The following is a 23324-nucleotide window of genomic DNA, read 5'->3' on the forward strand; positions in this document are numbered from 1 at the left end:
AAGAATGCTACCAAACAATTGACTGTAGCCATTGAATTGAATAGTATGGCATATATTATATATATTGATTGTAAATATCATGCAATTAAGTGTCTGGTATCTTATATTCAGGTCACACTTATTTATAAGTATTCACTTTTCTTCACTTTGGTTTGAAGAAGAAGAAGAAGAAGAAAACTTTGTTCAACTTTTTGTTTATACACTGAGACAAACTCCATAATGGAAGGTAAACATTCCTTCAAACGGAACATTAAAATGTTCTTCTCAAATATCTCCAGAAAATGGAAGCGACAGTGGTGTGACAGTACAATATGAATGATGCTCGACCTTTTCACTGAGAGAGATCTTCAAATGGCAGTCATTTGTTGAGAAAACATAAGACATTAGAGTTGAGACTGGAAAGAAAAAAAATATGTTTACTATGACGTCTAATCACATTTATGCATATTGTGCTTTATACAATACACATCCACAATAAATAGGAAAATAACAGTGTTAATGATTAGTAAAATTAGTAAATGATTAAACAAATTCAATTTCAGCTGTAAACCAGCTATACAAAAGCCAATAGTATAATTATTCTGCTCAATTTTGTTCAGTGTTGATTCAATTCAGTTCAATCAAAGTGTCAATATTGCTAAATGTATGTAATTATCCAGCTCAATTCAGTTAAATAATAAATATTATTAAATATCCAGATCATAATGTGTAGACAGTTATGGATAGTGAAGGAAAATCATTCACAAAGTGTCAAACAGACATTTGAACTCCTTCAACATCCCAGGATTCATTTCATGAAATTGGTTTAATGACCAGGTAAGCAGGTGTGGAATCTACACAAAAAGAATCTCAAATATGACAGCTTTGATTAGAAAAATGGGGGTATTTTGTGAGTCAAGGAAAGATATTGAATATGAATATGATTTTTTTTTTTTATGTCAAACAGCTCTCTGCCATTATTCTTACTCAACCATCTGTTTCTCCAAGAGACTGGCAGATGTGGAAAAAACAAGCTTACCTTCACCTCCATGTTCAGTATGTGTTTTTTAGAATCCTTCAGTTTTTGTGTTGTTCTATCCTCTAAAAAAGTCAGCAAGATAGTAACAAATTAAATTGATTTAGCCTTTTTCAACTGGCTCAGATTGTGAGCAAACTGTTAAAAGCTTGGCATTTGCCTTGTCATCACAGATCAGTTTGGAGACGCCAAGCTCTGCCCTCTTTGCCATCTCATACAGTGAACTCACGATGACCTATTCGCCTGGGCGTTAATTTTTTTGTCTAAGGGACCTGACATTTCTCTGACATTTGATCAGCCTTTTCTGTGTCACTAGCGAACTAGTGCTCGTCCAATCAGAGCAGCTCTAATAGTGACTGATCCAGCTCAATGAGTGTGCATGCATAACTGTGTGCAGCAGACCATCAACCAAAAAGCTGTTATTCCATATAAAGTATTTATGAAGAGAAAAGTTAAGTTTGTATAGAAGATACCAGGCAAGAAGGACCTGCTTATGGAATTTAGATAAATTATTTGGTATTTTTCAACATTATAATTGCAAAGAAAAAAATAAAAAATAAAAAAAAATCCACCAAACTTGGAGAAAATATATTATGGAATAATGTTCCAGAATGAGGTTGGATTTTTTAGAAAGTGTTTAGCCTAATACATTTTAAGAGTATTATTTAATGTGCAGATATCTAACATATTGAGACCACCATTTTCTTAAGTATTCAAAACAACAGTTCTCTTGATATAATGTATGTCATTTTTCCATATGAAATTAAATCACATTTTGTCAATACTGTGACGAGTGGGGCGGGGCCAAGAGCCGTGGGAACAGGCCGAGGCCGGTGGAGTGATTTGGAAATGAGCGACACCTGCTCGACCCACCGGTCTCGAGTCCCGCGGAAGAGATGGAAGGATATAAAACAGGAGCGACGACAGTGAAGGACGAGAGAGGACCAGGCCTGGATTTATTTTGTGTTTGGATTTTGTTTGTGCAGTTTGGGCAGTCGTCCGTGAGGGGCTGCCACGCTGTTTGTGTTTATTTTATTATTAAAGCTCTCATTTTGATTGTCCGCCGGTTCCCGTCTCCTTCTTCCCCTGAATATGAAGTTTTGTAGCGTTACAAATACTTTTGAGAAAGTTGTTATCAACATGGAGAGACTGAGCAGCTTATGATAATCTGGAGATTCCCTCCTCTTTGGCAAGTAATATTCTTGCTCTACTTTTCCCTTTGTTTACCCTCTAGCTATTACTGTGACATAATTGTGACGTTGCCCCTTAAAAGGGTCTACAGTATTGTAGAACATACTCCAACAATGAAACTCAAGACTCAATATTTATGGGCACTTTATTATGCACTATTTCAAAGTTTGGGTGAGCTGGTGGTCTTCACATGTATTCACCATGTTTAATCAGGGGAGTGGACAACCATGGTACAAGGAATTGTTTTACAAAATCATGTAACTTTGTCACACGTTTGGCATTCGAACAATGTTGTTGACACTGTGCACAGATGGAGTAATAACTTAACAACTAATTAATCAATTCGAGATCACATTAAATGTTAGATTGGTATAGTTCATGACAGAAAGCCATTTATTTATTTTTTAAACCATGCATTTCATAATGTGTACAATGTGTGTTAGAAAGTTTGCATAATAATAATAAATAAAAAACATAAATCCCCAAAATATCTTGTGATTTATGGGACAAATCCATTAAAAACTCAACAGCGTGAGAGATCACGCAACCTGAGCTTGTCAAATGTATACTCATACAAATAACCCTCTTTTTCAGACAGCAGAACCATATGGCGATGAAACAGGCTTATGACATGATAAATGGGTGAGAGAATTTACACATGCATCCACTCCACAGCAAACAGCAGCATGATAGTGTCCTGCCAAGACCCTCTCTGCGTGCAGCCGCATTGTAAAGATCATCACTGACAGCCAATCTGCTAAATGGACCCTGCTCCTGCAGATGCAACTCAATAAAATGCCCGCTGACCTCTGACTGATGCTGCGAAGCCAACAGAGGCTGAGAGGGCAGAAAGCTCATACAGAGGGATCTTTATCTGTGTAGATGATCTATTACCTATTTATGGTGTAAAACACCCAGAAAACATTGTACAGATGCTTCATGTATCAGAGTGACAGTTTAGAAAGTTTAGAAAGGAATAAATAGATCACCCTTTAAGTTTATGAAAATGTTTTCACCCTCAGGCCATTTGAAAAGCAGATAAGTTTGTTTCTTCATTTGGAGATATTTACCATTACATCACTTGCTCACCAATGGATCCTCTGCAATGAATGGGTGCCGTCAGAATGAGAGTCAAAACAACTAATAAAAACATCACAATAATCCACAAATAATCCAAACCACTCCAGTTCATCACTTAACATCTTGTGAAGCAAAAAGCTGCATGTTTGGTAAAAACTAATCATATTTATTTATTTATTTTACTTTCATTTCTGGCCTAAATATGAGTCCATAATCGGTAACCTAGTGAAAAAGTAAATTCTCTGTTGTTCTCTCACATCAAAATTCACTGACATATTTGTTCTGAACTGTTCAGGGGTGCATTTCCCAAAAGCATAGTTGCTAACTACATTAACAACTTTGTTGGTTGCAATTCCATTTCCCATTTTGGGAAAGGCACCGCTGGACTGTTTTTGTTTGCAGTGCTTGATCTGTGCGTATTTCTCTCCGGATTCAGACGAGACAACCTTTTTACTGCAGAAATCAATGTTAAGCACAGTTTCTTACAAACACACAGCTTTTCACTTAACAAGATGTTAAAGGGATAGTTCACCCAAAAATGAAAATTTGATGTCTGTCTGCTTACCCCCAGGGCATCCAAGATGTAGGTGACTTTGTTTCTTCAGTAGATGGAACACAAACTGAGATTTTTTTAACTGAAACCGTTGCAGTCTGTCAGTCCTATAATGTCAGTGTTGGGTCAAGTTGCTTTCAAAAAGTAATTAATTACTATAACTAATTACATAATCAATATTGCTTTTAAATGACTTTACTTATTACTCTGTCTGAAAAGAAACTTAGTTACTGAATAAGTAACTCAATTATTCAAATCGCTGGTTAGGCTACATCTTAAAATCCCTATAAACCTTAATAGAAATTAAAATCCTTTTTACTCTAAATTTGACTCAAATAGTTTAGCCTTTTAGTTTTAAAACAACTGTAATACTGAAACATATTTATAAAAAGATGTAACCACCTTTGGTTAACAAATAGAAATAATCTGAATAACAACATATCTGAATAACAAAAAAGCTTTAAAAAATTTAAATAATACATTTCAGTTTTGCAAGACTTCAGGAAAAGCCCAACTAGTAAAATCCATACAGGTTTATGTAAAAATAACACATTAACTAATGTAGGTAAGAATAAATTACATAAATGAGTCTCATCATTGTCAGATCATGCTATTCTTCTGAAGTAAATTCCTTCTAAATTCCTTTCCTTTGAAACTTCTTTCAAAAATTATGAAAATTAGACAAATTTAAATTCTTTTAACTATTTTCTATATCTAGATAAGGGTGTTTGTGCGCAGGCGACTGGATATAATGAGCTCAGATACGGGAAAGGCTGTACCTCGCTTTAGTTTCATTTGGATTACATAATCAGAAAATATTCTTTTTCAATTTGAATTTGTTACTTTAAATGTAGACACAAGCTTTCTATAGACATATTTCTCATGTCTCTGTGTCAATTATTCATTGAGTTTGTGATTTGTAGAAAGTTGCTCAAGGAGACCAAGATGGCAGAAAGTGCACTTTGTTTGTTTTGTTTATTTTACAAAAGCACAATGTTTTGTTGTTATTGTCAGTGTACACACATAAAAGTAGTCCCTTTTTAGATTTGATTGATTTTAGTCTTATCTGTATCTGAGTAATTAAGTTTTCTCTGTGAATCAGGAAAAACTGAAAGTGAACGCGGTGGTGTGCAGAGGGTTAAAACGCTGCATTCAATTTGATCTTTAGATGGTAAATTTAGATTTCAAATTCAACATTGATTTTAGAACTGTTGAAATTATTTACTGTTTGTAACTCAAGTACTTTAGTCACGTAATGTAACTTTACTGTAAACCAAGCAGATTTCTTTTGGTTAGCGTGGCGAAAACGCGTTAAAATTTGATTTCAAATCGACACACTTTCACAAGAAATTCCCAAGAGTAAAAAAAGAGACCTTTACAAATGAATGAATTAAGCACGCAAAATTACGCAAATCAATGGTAAATGTGACCGCACTTTTAAACTCTGTTTTTCACTCTGTTTTTGTCAAAAAAAACAAAAACATTTGGTGCTAGCGATGCTGTTTATTTATTACGTGTAAAGTAGTGGTAGATGATTAAAAGTTTGCTGAAATTATTAGCAATATGTTAGAAGTGCTTTGGAGCCACTGGTGCAGACCAGGTGGCTCACAATCTAAATTTGCTAACATTATATCAAATACTGTAAGTGATGTCTAACATTATGTTTATTACACAGGAAATGAACCAATCAGAAGATGGACCATTTTCTGTTGGCACCATTCAGGTAAGCACTGCTGTAAAACCTTAACACTAAATCATTAATTCATACCAAATCAAGCATTCTCTAGTTTGTATTTTAGCATTATTTTGATCTTTTATTAGGTAGAAGCCTCTACTATTGCAATCCTACATGACCGGGAAGGTACTTAATGTCAGCGCACATGTGGGTTAACTTCTGTAGTAAGGAGAAAGATCACCACAGAGTGATTTATTGCATTTGTCTTAGTGTGTTTTTGTCTCAAACAGCTAACCCTTCACTACAGACAAGCTAAAGGCTAAATCCTCAATTGGAGTACTTCTCTCTATGGATCTCATCATTTTTGGACAAAATTTAGAATAAGTATTAAAATTAAATCTGGTATAATTTAGTTTACAGTACAGCTGAAATATTTTTGAATATGTTACAAGCTGTTACTTACAAATAAATATTCTTAGAGTAAAAAAGGTTTAAAAATGTTGGTTAAAAATAAATTGACACTAATGTGGAATTTTCGCCTCTGTCTCTGTTTCAATAAAGTGTTGAAACCCGTAATTTGTGCATTTGAGTTTGTGGACACGCATACAGACCAGGGAACATTCTGATGTTGTCAGTCAAGTTCTGAGTCCAGTCTTCAAAGAAGTTCAATTCTTCCCAGAGGAGGACAAAAACATTGTGTTGGCCTTTAAAAGGCTACTTTGACAATGACTTTTACTTCTATGCTGTGGAAAAGATGGAGGAGTACACTGCCCTACAAAGCAAAAAGGCAATAACTACGCAGAGTGCAGAACTTAGAAAAATGACTTAAAAGTTATCCTCTCATCCAGCCTAAGTAGCTAACTAACTACCATTTTTTTCTCCAAAACTACACACATTTCAGATAAGATGTTTTGTCAAATAACAAAGGATGCGTTGAATGTCATGAAAATGACAATAACTGATTTTTGATCAAAAATGCAGTTACTGCCTTTTTGCTTTGTAGGGCAGTAGAGACATTGATAATAAGAAATGTTTTAGAGCATCAAAGAGTACATCAATCCAGCAAAGTTTGGAAAAAAGTTAAATGATTCTGAAGGTGGGGTTATGTTACCTAATGAGATGAATAGAACTAATTTGTCCTGTGTTGAACATTTCCTTTATCACTGGTTAAAATTGTACATATATTCTGCAGTTCTATGAATGTAATTGTTGATATTTCATCATAATAAATATTTTGACAATAAGCTAAACAACCAGTGATTTTTCCATCAACATATTGTTTAGAATTTTATGTATGTTTTTTTAACATAATGTATGCAGTAAAGGACAGCACACAATGTTTTATATTATACACACATTTAGACATCTTTGTGCAAACCTTTCTGACACATTTACTGTGTTAAAATCATCAACACAATGAATGATTAAAAAGTAACACAAAAAAACTTTGTCTAGAACTTAATGTGTTAAAATTTAACACTTCTGTGTATTTGTATTGTAAGTGTATTTCTTTGTGTTTTGAACAGACATAAAAAGATCTCTGAAAATAAGGGAGTGCTGCAAATTAGTGGAACAATCTGAGTTGTAAAATTAAGTGTTTAAATATTTACTTTGAATAAGTGTCCAGTCTGTTGAGTTAATGGCGGCGCGGTGAGAATATGGTGTTTTTATAATCACTCTCGAATCCCCACTGCAGCATCAAAGGGGATCATTTTTTAGAAGAAAAACAACTAATTGCTCTTGTGCCTTCAACCTGAGATTAATTATATTTTTGCTGTTATTAAGAAAGTTAGATATTAATATGAAAAGTCAATGTCAAAAAGTAAACTAAAACTCAGCATAAAAAATAACAAAATATTAATGCAGTGGTATGTGATTTGGTGTCATAGTCTAGTTATTTTTCATCTGCCGACGCTGCTGGGGTGTCTATTTGAAGAACTTATTATGCATTCCCATTTTTCATTTGTCACAAATGCTCTCACACTCTCCAGAGTCAGGATAGAAACAAGAAGAAGTTTGAAAGAAAACGAAATAGAAATGAAATATAGTATATGCATACTGTACAGTGTACACTGTATATTGCCAGCCATTTTTAGAAATAGTATATATATATATATATGATGCATGTTTACATCAGAGAATCCCAGCCACTTATCATCTCAAAAACATTTCTTTAATATTTATTAAATGTTTTATTATTATTATTATTATTATTATTATTATTATTATTATTATTTATCAAATAATTATTGAAGGAGATGTTTAAAATTCTGACTTATATTACATACTGGCTTTGAGAGGTCAAACTGAACACATTGCATTGTGGGATACTGTATTTCAGGCAGTGTGCTTAGATATCGGTCTTTCACCTATTTTATTGTCTACTGAAAACTGTAAATCTCATAAAAATAAATTCTAAAAAAGTATTAATTTTCTACCACACATCTTAACATCAAACCATGATTTGTTGACTGTGTAATTTCTTCTGTCTTCCAAAATGTTTAAATCAAGGACATAACATGCCCATTAAGTTCCTCTTAGTAGGCTACTATACAGTATATTTTGGAAAGACTTATGCTGTCATTTTCCTATTTTCGTCCTCTTGTATTTTTAAGTTAAAAGTTAAAAATGGTGTCATGTAAATTTCCCAAGTTTGTAGTTCTGTTTAGTTCCTATTCATGTTTCCATTTGTTATTCCCGGATCGTCCTAACCTGTGTCATTACCAGTGTTGGGAGAAACGCATTACAAGTAACGTGAGTTAGAGTACATAATCAGATTACTTTTTTCAAGTAACTAGTAAAGTAACATTACTTTTTAATTTACAAGAAAATATCTGAGTTACTTTTTCAAAAAAGTAATGCCAGTTACTCTGTTTTCCCATTTATTATCTGACAAGTTTCCTGTCCCCATATTGGGAGAAATCTGAAGTACAGAAGTGTTGTTGTGTGCACTGTGTGAACATGATGTAGATCTACAGGGAATGTGAATTCATCACTCAAAAAAATAAATAAAAGATTAAATATTTATCAAAATGAATTAAAAAAGTGAAATGCAAACTCAGAATATGACACAAACCTGCAAATAAATATGTAAAAATATTTCCAATTCCATTTTATTAACTGATGTCTTTGCACCATACTAATAAGCCAAAATGACTTTAGATAAACTAACAATTGTTCTTCATTGTTTTTTTTGTTGTTGTTGTTTTTTGTTTTTTTTTATTGCTGAAGAGTGTTGAAGATTCCTCTGTGTTCAATTGTACAAATGCTAATGTACTTTTCCTTCAGCCTGAGGTTTATTCATCACACTTTTTGGTGTGAAAGAACTTTTACATTTTGATATAAATAGAACTTCTTATATTAAAAACATTCAAGCCCTGCTCATATTTATATGTGAAAGTAATGCAAACGTAACATAACGGATTACTTTCCATAAATAGTAACTAAGTAACATAATTAGTTACATTTTAGGGAATAACACAATACTGTAATGCATTACTTTTAAAAGTAACTTTCCCCAACACCATTATTAGTTACTTTGTATGTAAACCTTGTTTTTTCTGGCAGAGTCTTGTCCTTGCTGGGATCCATGTAGGATTCATTGTAGTTCCTTGTTTTCTGAAATACTTCTTTCAGTTTCATATCGGAGCCACCTTCCTAGTGTTACGTGCGATGGTTTATCTAATATATTTAATGAAACATTTGTCTCTAATTCTTATAAAATGTCATCAAGAACACCAGAGTGTACTGGATTTCATATTTGAAGAAAAACATGTATTTATTTTGTTGTTTTCACATTTATTTCATGATTTAAGCACCAAATCTGGTCCATCTCCTCCTCCTTTCTGCTGTCTCTGCATGCTTGAAAACACTGCAGCCTTTCTGTCACCCCACTGTTCCTGACCACTAGTCCGAAAACTCTCTTTACAGTTCATTTCAGAAATGAATATCCGTGATTGATGAGAGATGGCAGTGGATTTATAATTTCCGAAACAAGTGCTACCAAGAGGACAGATTCTTTATGTGACAAAATTGAACCATAAAGAATTTGACAATGTACTGTATCTCTCTATGCTTGCACCGTGAAGGAAAATATTTTTTATTATTATTATTATTTCTGCTCCTAAAATATACTTGATCAAACATGCATATACCGTATTTATAAAATTATAAAATAAGTTGATTAATATATATATATATATATATATATATATATATATATATATATATATATATATATATATATATATATATATATATATATACATACATACACACACACACACACACACAGATAGAGTTGTTTTTGGTTTTATATAAAACAATTTATAATATAATTTTACCCATTTACAAATTTTGTAAAAAATAAAAAATAAAAAAAAGGGAAAAGATTTAATATACATTGTAGGGGAAGACTTTTTTTTTTTATCCTAAAAGATCTTTTAGCTCTTTTCTTATACCCAACGTTATAAAGAAAGGGCTTTTACCCTTGGGGCCTTTTGCCTCATTGCATCTCTTTCTCACTGAATGAAAGTGCAAATTTTGTAATGTAGTACTAGAAATGCAATCTGGCTAGTGCCATTGGTGTGATGGGTGGTTAGCGGTTGGGCTGCTTCAGATGTGTGTAATTGCTGATAACAATGCATGTAGTCAAGAATACTTCTCCACAGCGTGCAGTGCTTATTGACTGGCTGAAGCTGTGTTTGTCTGCCCATGCTCTTTACTCATCCTGTGGTGAGATACGCACCATGCTCATACTCGTGTCCTCAACCTGGTCTATGTCCACAGTGGGTTCAGTTATAGTTGTTAAATAACATTGCCTCTGATTATTTCAAACGGACGCTCTATCCATGTACTACTCTGAAAGTCTAATTTTCTTATGCAAATTGGCAAAAGGATTTGCATATGTGTGATCACATTATTATCAGAGTAATCTCTGCAAACCACATCCTGTGTTTGTCTGTTCTGGTCAGTATAACTCCCAGAGATAAACAGAGAGGTTTGACTGCAGTGATGGTAATAAACTGGCCATGTGAAAACTTTTTTTTATTTTGTGTTACTCGGCAAGCAGATGGCTGCAAGAACTGATTTTGAAAATTGCATATAATGGGCTTTATACAGGGTCCCAATTATTGGCGACACTTCCCACTTCACTTCACTTACATTTCCCATCAATCTCAGAAGCATAAAAAGTGTTTGATAAAGTGTCAGTTGTGCATCTTTTGCACCGCATCCAGTTTTTGTAGTTGTCAGAAAGTAGAAAAAGACATAAAAAATATGTCCATTTTATTTGAACCAAAACCACTTGAAGGCACATGACATCATAACGACGACCATAAGTAAAAACCTCCCAGGATGACATTAGGGCAGCATATTTTTCCTACCTTGATCAAGCACTTTTTTAAAAATTGATCATAGTTAACCTTTAATTAACCTCTCTCCACTAGAGGGGAATATATGATCTGAACATTATACTGAATTACTGAAGAAATAAATACAAAATGTCAGAACAACAAACACAACAAGCTACTCTCAGCTCTGTCTTGCACTGAGGAAAACGAACAAACCTCTGGCGAATGTACAAAGCACTCGCTATTTATTAAAGTGATGAAAAAAAAAGACTATATCTTTCACCTCCTCTGTGGTTTGTGAGACATAAACGTAAAGTCTCCTGAGACTCATGGGAAATGTGATGGGATTTTGAGGTATTAAAAAAAAAAACTTTTCTTAAACTAAGTTTTTTTTTTTTCAATTTGCAGTGCAAATGGGGAGATGAAGCATGGTGAGATGACGAAAGATAGGAAAGATGAAGGGAAGATATGGTGAAGCTAGAACAGAGAGAAATTGTGATGTGAGAAGAGAATAAGAATGAGAGAGAAGGTAAGATAAAATTCAAGATGACCTTTCATTGACCTTTCATAAGAGCGGCCTACGGGTAAATCCAGCTAATGATGCGTCAGCAACAATGAATCCACAGTATACACACAATACACACATACACTTAAACACACCCTGCAGTACATTCCCATCAGCTGTCACACACAATGCACCAGACCTTTGCTTCTGGAAGGAGCAGTTCCTCTCTTGAACTAAGATGGGATGATTTCACTGGCTCTGTTCCATGCAGTAGTGTGCTGCCTCTATACGCAGCGTTTTAAACAGCATAGGTGTTCCTGCATGAATGTGACTAAGAAAAATTCAACTAATAACCATTTCTACCAGAAAGACTCGGGAGATAGAGGAATGTACGAAGCATACATTTATTGACAGCTCAGCGAGCACAATTATAAATTTCTTTGGCGGAAGGCCCCGTCCATGGTTCGTAATCCGAGGGTAGCGAATCTGCATTTCCTGCCTGAAGACGAAGGCAGGGGCGCAGCAGACCCCCCTGGAAGGTAAGGACAGGACCATCCTGGTGGTGGTGGGGAGGGTGGAGGTTGTTGTCGCGTTGGCATCTGCGAACTCAAACATGTGTAAGTACGATCTTTTATACAGGAGTATAAAGACGTGATTGGATAATGATGAAGGTAATTAATGACGAAGTGATTGAGTCTTCCTGGCAGAACTTAGGCTAAAGCTTCCATTTCTGTGTAAATTTTAGAATCATTTGATTATTTGAATGACAGGGCTAGAATCTAAACAAATAATAACTGAAATAACAGGATATAAAGACATTCACCCATAAAACCTTTGCCTACACTGTTGGTTTCCATTGTTAGGCTGGTGGGTAGTTCCTATAACTTAAAGCCGAATTCCAAGGCAATATTGCATGTACCTTTCATGGGGAAGGCAATCCCATAATGCACTGTAACAAGCTTAGTGAAAAATCAATTTATGATGGACAGTGTGCAAGTTTATAAATAAACTTAGAATTGGTTAGAAACATCTTTTTAAAAAATAGCTTAATTAATACATAAATAAAATGATAAAAACCAAAAAAACTAATTTTCTTTTTAAACATTAGACAGATGCTTTTGCCAAAAATATACATTAAAAACTGAACATTTATCAGTACATTCCAGTGTTGTTTAAGTATAATTGATGAGTATTATTTTGTTTATGTCTCTTTTTAATGTATAGTTAATATTTCTTTATAGTAAAAGTTATGTACTTAAACTAACATAAAATAAAATGAGAAATTATGCAATGTAAATCTATCTGAACTAAAAAAAAAAAAGTTCTGGTGTTTTGAACTTCAGCGAATCATTGATTTCATAATATAGTGTTCTTTCTTAGTTACAAAACAGGATCAAAAAGATTTTTAAGGCAGGTTTACTACTTCCAACCAAGCAACTTCCATTGAGATGAATGGAAATGCTAATGCTAAGTGTTCTCCAAAGATTACTGACTTCTTTGCCACACACACACACACACACACACACACACACACACACACACACACACACACATAAATCCATGATGCTACCAGGACTGTCTCCTTCACCAGACAAAAACGGCCGTAATCATCTCCATTACCACAGCACAAGGCATTAATATTTAAAGCTATTACACTCAGGCAGATGAGTGATTTCAGAGCTGGGCCTTTCTATTGACCTTCTCAGAGATACAGCCGTGTCAATTGACCTCAATGATGCACAAACACAGTCGCTCACAAACAACAGACACAAGAAAGTCACGGGATCAATTTAGCTTCATATTGATTTCAATTAAAGCAAATGAAGGGTTGATGCAGAGTAACTGTTCGGGAGTGTGTATGTCTGTGGTGTGTGTATGATAGAGGATCTCGATGTGTGGTGCTCAGTGATTTATTAAAGAACTGAGTTAAAGCCTCAGGCACTCTCCTGCTGAAAAAGGCGCAAGGCACAAATGGTAAATGACACATAGTACAGCAATACAAGAAAAAGTTTCAGTGTAGCAGCGAAGTGACAGAGAGTGTGGCCATTCATCACATAAATAATATATATTTTAATTAGAATAGAAAAAAAAATGTTAAGAACTGAAACAAAGTTTGATAGCATTACACACATAGCTTGAACAGCATGATAAATGAGCATCATTCTGAACCAAACCATGACTGAACACCTTATTTCATCCATACACAGGTAATTACAAAATACGATTTATAAATTACAGTACACTAAATAGCAGATCAAATAAAAAGTATATATATATATATATATATATATATATATATATATATATATATTAGGGCCGGGACTCGATTAAAAAAAAATAATCTAATTAATTAGAGGCTTTGTAATTAATTAATCGAAATTAATCGCATTTTAATCGCATATAAATATTTGACCTGAGAACAGTGAGAAGTAATTTTTTTTCACATGGATTTATAGTATACCATTGAGTAATGACTGAATACATAAGCTTAAGCAACAAAATATTGTTTATTTTTGTTCAACCAAGTCTAGCAGACCAGTGCAATTTTTGCCATTAAGTGTAGCAATAGCATATTTAGAAACAATTTAGAAATAGTACATTTCAGAAATTCAGGAAGCTTATAGGTGCTGGAACCTTCTGTAAAGTGTTTTTTAAGTAAAACACAATACTGTCAATTACATTCAGAACATTGGAAACACTGACTATAAGAAAACATCTCTCTGTTGCTTCAGAGGCCATAACATACTAAGTCCAACTCTCAATAACCTTGGCCAAAACATTAAAGAGTTCAACATAAACTGTTGCACCAACAAAATAATACATAGTTCAACATAAAGTGTAAAGTCCACACTAGCTGCTATATGTTTTGCGTTGAGGTGATACTTGAGGCTCGATGTGCTGCACCTGCGGTGATATGCGAACGCTAGTTGGTGCTCCAGTATAATCGGTCCCGCCGAAACTCATCCAGTGAGAAACGTTGCTACAAATTAGCAAAATGTATATATGTATAATGAGCGAGTACATCATAATTTCATCTACCAAATCACTCTAGCAAAATTACTCCAAGAATACAACGACAGCTCATCCAGGAGGTCATAAAAGAACCCAGAACAACATCTAAAGAACTGCAGGCCTCACTTGCCTCAATTAAGATCAGTGTTCATGATTCAGCTATAAGAAAGAGACTGGGCAAAAATGGCATTCATGGGATAGTTCCAAGCCAAAAGCCATTGCTGAACAAAAAGAACACAAGACTTTTGGGGAAATATTCTGTGGACTGATGAGATTAACTTTTTGGAAGGTGTGTGTCCTGTTACATCTGGCATAAAGCCAACACAGCATTTCATAAAAAGAGCATCATACCAACAGTCAAACATGGTGGAGGTAGTGTCATGGTCAGGGACTTCTTCGCAGCTTCAGGACCTGGATCAAATGCCATAATTGATGGAACCATGAATTCTGCATGCTATCAGAAAATCCTGAAGGAGAATGTCCGGCTATCAGTTTGTGACCTCAAGCACACTTGGGTTATGCAGCTGGACAATGATCCGAAACACACCAGCAAGTTCATCTCTGAATGGCTCAAGAAAAACAAACTGAAGGTTTTGGAGTGGCCAAGTCAAAGTCCGGGCTTTAATCCAACTAAGATGCTGTGGCATGACCTTAATCATTCCATTAATGCTCAAAACCTCTCCAGTGTGGCTGAAATATAACAATTCTGCAAAGAAGAGTGGGCCAGAATTCCTCCACAGCGATGTGAAAGAGCCATTGCCAATTATCACAAATGCTTGATTGCAGTTGTTGCTGGCAATGGTGGCACAACCAGTTATTAGATTTAGGGGGAAATTACTTTTTCATATAGTGCCAGGCAGGTATGGAAAGCTTTTTTCCTTTAATAAATTAATAAATAAATAAAGACCTTTACACAAAGGTTCTTGTGCATGCTATTGTTATTTAACAGTCATTACTTATATATTATATATATTACTATATATATTATATATACTTACAATATATATACGTTATTATTTTTTATTTTTGTACAAGCTATTTCTCTGTGGAATTAATTGTAGAATGAAGTGCATGTGCTGTATATATTAACATAATTAAAATAACTGCATTTTTAGCCTCATTACATGTTAATAGTGTTGAACAAATTACTGCAGAAAACTTGATAAGGATAAAACTAATTTTGGGCTGTGTACTTCTGCTGCACTACAAAAAGTCCATAATAATAGGGCCCAGTGTACTGTGTTAATGTAAAATAATTTTACATATAGATTTTTCACAGGTGTTTTGACTGTATTTTGAATTACACATTGTGTTGTGATTTAGGATTGAAGGAAATGTCTGTAAAATAATAACTAAACAAATAAATAAATAATGTTTTGGCAGAAATAACCACCTTTTCTGTTTTTCCATTGATATTTTTTTTTTCTTATAGAATGACCAAAGCAAATAGATAACTTATTGATTGCTTAAACTGAAACCTAAATCAAAGATTTGTAAATCTTGTCAGTGCCGATGGTCTTGTCATAAAACACAACTGCTCTCACAGCAATGCGAGTTTGAATCCCACCCACTCCCCTCTCTTCACCCCAAAAAACTTTCCTGTCATCTCTCCACTGTCCTCTTAAAATTAAAGGCCCATGAATATAGCTTTAAAATAATAAGAATTATAATAATAATAACGATTTGTAAATCTCATTAAATTTAACTCACAGAGTCAACTTTTCTAACTTCAGACAAGCACAGGACATCATGTGAACGTCACAGCTCACAGATAATGATAAACATCCAGCTTTAGAATCGGTATACAGTAAAAATGGACGATGTTTAGTTTATTGATGCACATTCCTAGTTTTATTCTGTATAATATATCAGTGCACATCATCCTAACCAAAAACACACCTCTGAACTGAGAGATGGGTACAATAGAAGAGAAAATATGAGAATGGATCTCTCTCTTTTTTGAAGGGAACAGTTTTTCTCTCTTTACAATAATTACTCTGATCGTCAGCACTTCTGCTTTCTTTCTTTTTCGCACATAACAGTTAACAGTCTAACCTGCATTAAATGGAAAATAATCACTTCAAATCACTTTACCTTTTTGCTTCCAAGGCTCTAAAACCACACACACACACACACACACACATATACGGCCCACAAATACAATGAGAAAGTGCTCAGGATTTGCTTATTTAAGCATGACACTTATGAGTTCACTCATAATCTAATTTTGAGAGTCCAGCTGAGAGACAAATTCACCCAGCTGATGTCTGACAGGCCAGTTTCAGTTCTATTCTTTATTAAAACTGTGAAAATTCAATAAAAAATAAGAAATTTAATGACATATGTAACTGTAGAAAATCTTTTCTGATTTCTGAGGTACTTTTTGTTCTCATTAACATGAACTAGATTTGTGTGCTGTCTTTATTGGTGAGATTCCTTTAATCTAATTAGCATGATTAACCTGATAAGTTGCACATCTCAATGAATGGGCACTGAAGGATTCAGTATGCAAAAAATAATAATAATAAAATAAAAAGGCCATCAAATTATCATAAAATGACCATTAAATGCATGGACTGTATTCCAAGTCTTCTGCAACCATACAATAACATTTTGAAAATGTTGAGGTCCTTCATATCCCTCAAGTGATAATCATTGATCAGTCTTAATAAATGGATTGGTCCAGTTTGTAAATGAATCATTCAGTGCAGTTTTTGAACTGTCGTGTCTCAAAATAATTTTTTTTGTTCATGAAACGGACATTGCTGCTTTTCTCATGAATGTGCCAATGAGAGCTTGGCACATGCGAAGATGAACAGAGATAAAAATATATTTTCATGCTCATTCTGGCAGAAAACTAGCAAAAGTGTGATATTTGATATGAAAAACCATGTCAAATTTGTCAGGTGTTGCCATGGAAACAGAATAAATAGTTTCCTAATGCATGACAATTATTTGAACCACATATTTCATAAACCCCAAAAAATCCTGTGAATGTTAACTGATAAATAATTCACATCACTAGGGATGCCATGAAAGCGGAATTAATTTAGCAGCCTTATTGGAAACCGCTCAAATCACTAATCCTGTTATTAGTGCAGTCTTATTTAAATCTTGTCATTTAATTAACAAGTTTATGATGTTCCGAATGAAAGGGCCTTTACATTTATATTTACAGAGGCAGAAAAACATCTTCATTTGAAGAAAAGATGAACACATGTAAACAATCAACATTAAAGTAAAAAAAATTAGCAAAAGCAATTCATTAGTTCTGAATTTCAACTTTAGGTATTTCAGAAACTAATTATTTATAATTGCAACATCAAAGCCACAAGTACACACTAACTACATACTAACTAAAGGATTTGTGTCTCTTTTCTATGCTTCCTTCAAATTCTATAATTCTCATTTGCTCACACACAGATTTTCTGGTATCCAGAGAGAAAGAGAGAAGTTTTATTCTAGCTTTGGCTTTTTATTTATTAATTTATTTCAGAAACAGACAGGAAGGGAATGCCATTATTGCATCGAACAGGTATTCTATTGAAATTTATTTTAGATAATCACATTAATGTCCATGCAGTGTTTATTCTACGTGCTTCAGTTTTGCAGACAGCTGACATATATTTCATGCTCAGTATATTTTATAACTCGTCTTCTTTGTCTCAAAGTGTTTGACTGAGGTACTTAAACTCAGTGGTTGACAAAGTATACAAATCAAATACTTAAATAAAAGTACAGATATCCTAATAAAATATTAGTCCAGTAAAAGTATTAAGTACTCCTTTACATAAGTAAAAGTACAAAAGTATTAAATTTTTTTAATGCGTCATGGTACTTTTGTGAATATGCCTCAAAGACTGAAGGGGCGGACACACTAGACACTAAACGTGCAAAATTATTTCGGACGCCACTGCGAATATGGGTGGGAGCAAGATAAAACGGTCTCTCTTCAATTACCACAACATGGATTAATATGTGCTTGTACTGTGTCTTTTGCGACGACATCGAAAGCGTCTTATTATATTGTACTATCTGTATCTCTCTCTCTCTATAAATATATACACCCTAAGCAATAAAAAAATTATACAACATCCTAATTCAAATGTACCATCTGTTCCTGTTTCAACGGACACTGCAAACCATGCAGCTTCTTTTTTATTTTTATAATCTTTTAAATATGTATTATATAACATAGGACGCTGCTCTACAGCTAAAGTTATAGCGCTTCCTTCATTTTTGAACTTCTGTACAGAGAGGTCACGCAGTGACGTATCGATCTTCTACCGGTCCCACATCTTCACGTGATGCGAATTCGCAGGTGAGAGTTCACCAAACTTGAACTTTGGAACGCAGCGAAATGCTACATTTTTCGCATTAGTTGCGTTTCCGGTCTGACGCATTCGCATGCATATGAATGAAAGTCAATGGAACGAAAAGTGCAGTGTGACCGTCCCATGACACGGAAGAAAATAAATTGAATAAAATCATTATTTTTGTTGTCAATGCGCACAAAATGTATTTTTTTTTTTCAAAATAGTAAGTAAGATGAACCACTGATGTCACAGACTATTTTAACAATGTCCTTCCTACCTTTTATGTGCCTTAAACCTTTCAGTTACTTTGCTGTCTATGAAGGGTTAGAGAGCTCTCGGTTCCATTAAAAATATCTGAAGATGAACAAAAGTGTTACTGGTTTGGGTGAGTAATAAATGACAGAATTGTAATTTTTGGGTGAACTATCACTTTAAATCAAACTTTTGAATTCACTCAATAACATCTGCAAACAGATCAGTCTGATTTGTGAATGAAACGCTCAGTGAGATTTGTGAATCGGTTTAATATATTCATCGAAAATAATTTGTTCATGAATTGGACACCGCTATCGCACCGCGGAGCATGTCCAGTTCAAAATAATGAGGAACAACATGTTTTAGGAAATCTAGTGGAGTAAAAATTGGATATTATTCTTTGGAATGTAGTGAATTAAAAATAAAAGCTCCTCAAGATAAAAATGCTCAGATGAAGTACATCTACTTGAAAAATATACATATAAAAGTACAGTAACAAAGTAAAAAATACTCCACCGTTGGTTAAACTCATGCAATTAATTCAAGTTTTGGTTTTCACCAACATTTATTTTTTTAAATATCTGACATTAAAATGTCCTGTTCTGACAATACAAAGATGCCGAACTTGACAACAAACTCTCTCGTGCTCCATCCTGCTGTTTATGAATTTGAATAAGCTTGCACACTGCAGCCTTCTTCTCTCTGACCTGAAAAAGCACCACTGTGCACAGCCGTCTCAAAATCAACCACCTGCATTCTGACACCACTATCTGTAGTATCTCCTATTGATAAAAAGAGAGGCAATTCAGAGAAGATGAATGCGGCATTTTCTCCTGGAATGATAAAGCACATCCTTGCTCTGAACTGCAAGCGGGGATCTACATGCATCTGCTGCAGTACTCCAAAGATAAGACGGGACTCAGGAAGACACTTTTCTGATGTTAGATAGATGATCATGCCTAGAATCTGCATTTTTTCCTCTCATCCTCTTCTATCGTTCATTCTCTCTCTCTTTCCTCTGCATTGTGTTTCGGCTGTTTCAGCCTGTGGTAGCCTCTGCTGCAGTGAGGACAGATGAGAATCAGAGTGAATTATGGGCCAAGGTGACCCATATAAATGAGCATGAACATTCTGGATTTAAATGAGAGTTGGCATACTGGGTTTGACATTTTAAAAGTCAACTTAAAACACGCAACCCATTTACTTCTGTAATTTTATGTACTTCTGAGTGAAACCAGAAATAAAGTTGGCCGGGATTTGAATTTTTCCATTGGGAATTTAGAATAAGTGTGCATTTCATGACAGAATGGAGCCAAGTGAGGAGGATCTTTTAGCAGTTGCGCAAGTTATTACGTTATCATTTTGGATTCCAAAGAAATACATTGATTTTCTGCCAGTAATTTGTGCACAATAAGACAGATTCACAGAAGAAGATATTTTTAAGAATATGTGTAACCAAAAAGTTGGTAGCCGTTGACTTCCAGAGTATTTTATTGTCCATGTCATGGAAGTCAATATCAGCTGTTTGGTTGCCAGGATTCTTCAAGTGATTTTATTTTGTGTTCAGCAGAAGAAAAACTTATACAGGTTTTGGAACAACTTGAAGGTGACTAAATGACGACAGTATTTTCATTTTTGGGGTGAACCTTTTTGATGTTTATCTGCTTACCCCCAGGGCTTCCAAGATGTAGGTGACATTGTTTCTTCAGTAGAACACAAACCATACATAATATTTAATGGATTTTATAGTAGTTGCAGCAACCCATTTTTAAAAGCCAGAGTTATGAAGTGGTGTTTGCCTAGTACCTGAATTTAACACCAAACGACAGCCCAAATGAGCCAGGTAACTGCAAGATAGTCAAATGCAAATGTCTTTCCGAATAAATATATTTCAATGTGCTTGGCATAGTAACATAACTAATGGAATCCAGCCGGCATTCAGCACACGTCAACAATTAATCACCAAGCTTTATTTCCAAACCCCAACCTCCATATGCCATGACGGATAACTCATGTTGGTCCCCATCTACAGACGATAAATCCACCTTATCAGCAAATTCCAGTTCACATCTACCTCTGTTTTCCTTCTCTTTCCTTTACTGTCATGTTTACAAATTCAATATAAAGCCGTGTTTGTTCTGTGCTTCCTTTCCAACAGATGTCGGATGTCTTCACTGATGTTGATGCAATTATAGGCAAGCTGTTTGAAATGAACAATTCAAACATGGTGCTGGAAACGATTTAGCACTTATGTGTACAAAGCTGTGTACTTGCCAAAGAGCAGACGCAGCATGTCATGGGATGTCCCCTAACCAAGATTTTCCAGCATTGCAATAACAGTATGTCTGCAGTAAGAGGCAGGTGGGTTGTGCCCTTAATTGTTTAACAACTTATGAATTATCTAAAGCAAGTTTACACATTCATGAGAACAACCATTTTTGAAACCTTTTAGTGACATTTGTTAAAGGAATAGTTCACCCAATTTTTTCAAAAAATTTTTTAAACCTAGGCAAAATACGAGTCCATAATACTGCTTTCGCCAGCGAAAAAAGTGTTTTTGTCAGAAGCAGGAGAGAAATATGCACAGATAAAGAACTGTTTACAAGCCAATACAATTCTAAATAAATATTTCAACTTTAATTTGAAAGGACAACTGAGCATAGACTTCCCCTGGAGGAAGCGTTTTTGTAGATTATAGAGTATTTTGGCCAGAAGTGACAGCTTAAAAGTTAAAACAACTGAATGATGGATTTATTTCTTATAAACATGCAGCTTTTTGTTCACAAGACATTAATTGATGGACTGGTGTGGATTTCTTGTGGATTATTGTGGTGTTTTTGTAAGCTGTTTGAACTCTCATTCTGACGGCACCCATTCACTGCAGAGCCTCCATTGGTGAGCAAGTGAGGTAATGTTACATTTTTTTCCATTTCTGTTCTGATGAAGAAACAAACTTGGATGGCCTGAGGGTGAGTACATTTTCATTTTTTAATGAACTATTTCTTTAAAAATACAATAATAATAATAATTATTATTATTATTATTATTATTATTATTATTATTATAATTCTTAGTGTGAAGAAAATTTTAAAAATCTAAAGAGTGCTTTTCAGCTATAAAGAACCTTCTGTGAAATGGATGTTAAAGGTTCTTCGTGGAACCATAGACGCCAATAAGCTTGATTTTTATGTAAGATTTCATAGTTGTTTTACCAGTGCCCAGTTTGCCAGTGTCCAAAATTAAAGAGCCAGTAAGATGAAAATTCTAAGCTTCCTATCACTGTTTATAAGTCCTGTACAATAGGTTTAAATCCAAGGTTAAAAAAACATTGTCATTTTGTCAAAATATCATTTTAAAATTACCTAAATTCTCAGAGATCCCCAAACGGTTCGCGCGAAGCTGTTCAAAAGATTCACTTTCCTTAAACCCCACCTTTCGGTAGCATACTGTGTTCTGATTGGTCAACTAACATAGTTTTGATTGGCTGTTCCGCACACAACTTCATGGTAAACAATGCGTTAGCATCTTTTTGGGGTGAATTATGTCTTATTCCTCTCATCTCGAAGCAAACAGTAAAATAAAAAAAACTTGAACAGTCTCGCTGCTTTTTCTTCTGTTTGGCCATACTTCACATAGAACACATAACTTCATAATCATGAATAATTTGTGAACACAACAAAAGGGATTTGTTGTACTGCTCTGTTATTGTGGTAAAAATGAATTTTAGCTATTGGTTCTTCTGATCTTCATTCTTTGGCAGTGAAAATAAAACAAACTTGTCTTTACAATTAAAAACACACTGTCTCCTCGACATGATGCTCTCACACCAACCAGAGCGTCTGTGTGGGGGGTGGGGCAGGTCAGAGTTCAGTTTCTCCCAAGACGGTAGGCGGAGATTATTATGCAAAGTGTTCTAGTGACGTACATAGAGATGGGCAAAAGATTTGAAATCTATAACATCTCATTTCAGCGATTCAGAGTCGACTCCTTACTTTAGAAGCCAATAACTTTATAAATCGTGTACTTTTTGGTTTAATTACTTTGCACATTGTTTACACTGATGGACAGCTACATCATACACTGTAATACAGGTAATTTTTTTATTTCCCATCTGTGTGGCTCTTTAAGTAAAGCATTTTTTTTTTTTTTTTGAATCAGATCAGTATTTACACGGGTTCTGCACCAGCCAAGCAACTGTCATTGACATTAGAATGCAAATGTAAAACTGTCTCCAGGTAGGCTATTACAGATCCCTTTGGACACTATCTTTTAATTTATTATATTCATATTTTTATATTTTAAGAAAATCTGCAAACCCCTTAGTATAATGTTGTCAGGTCACGTAATTTCTAAGACTCAAGGCGGTTGTTT

At 34.4% G+C, this 23324-nt stretch overlaps 1 long non-coding RNA gene across 1 annotated transcript; it reads left to right on the forward strand.

Annotated features, from left to right (window-relative positions):
• The first annotated feature begins 1745 nt into the window (after window positions 1-1745).
• Window positions 1746-6090, forward strand: LOC127977031 (uncharacterized). Its single transcript, XR_008158076.1, has 4 exons — window positions 1746-2848; window positions 5515-5562; window positions 5661-5721; window positions 5805-6090. It is a non-coding gene; the product is annotated as an uncharacterized LOC127977031 (long non-coding RNA).
• The last annotated feature ends 17234 nt before the right edge of the window (window positions 6091-23324 follow it).

The sequence above is a fragment of the Carassius gibelio genome, chromosome B18 (genome assembly GCF_023724105.1).
Source record: "Carassius gibelio isolate Cgi1373 ecotype wild population from Czech Republic chromosome B18, carGib1.2-hapl.c, whole genome shotgun sequence".
Lineage (NCBI taxonomy): Eukaryota > Metazoa > Chordata > Actinopteri > Cypriniformes > Cyprinidae > Carassius > Carassius gibelio.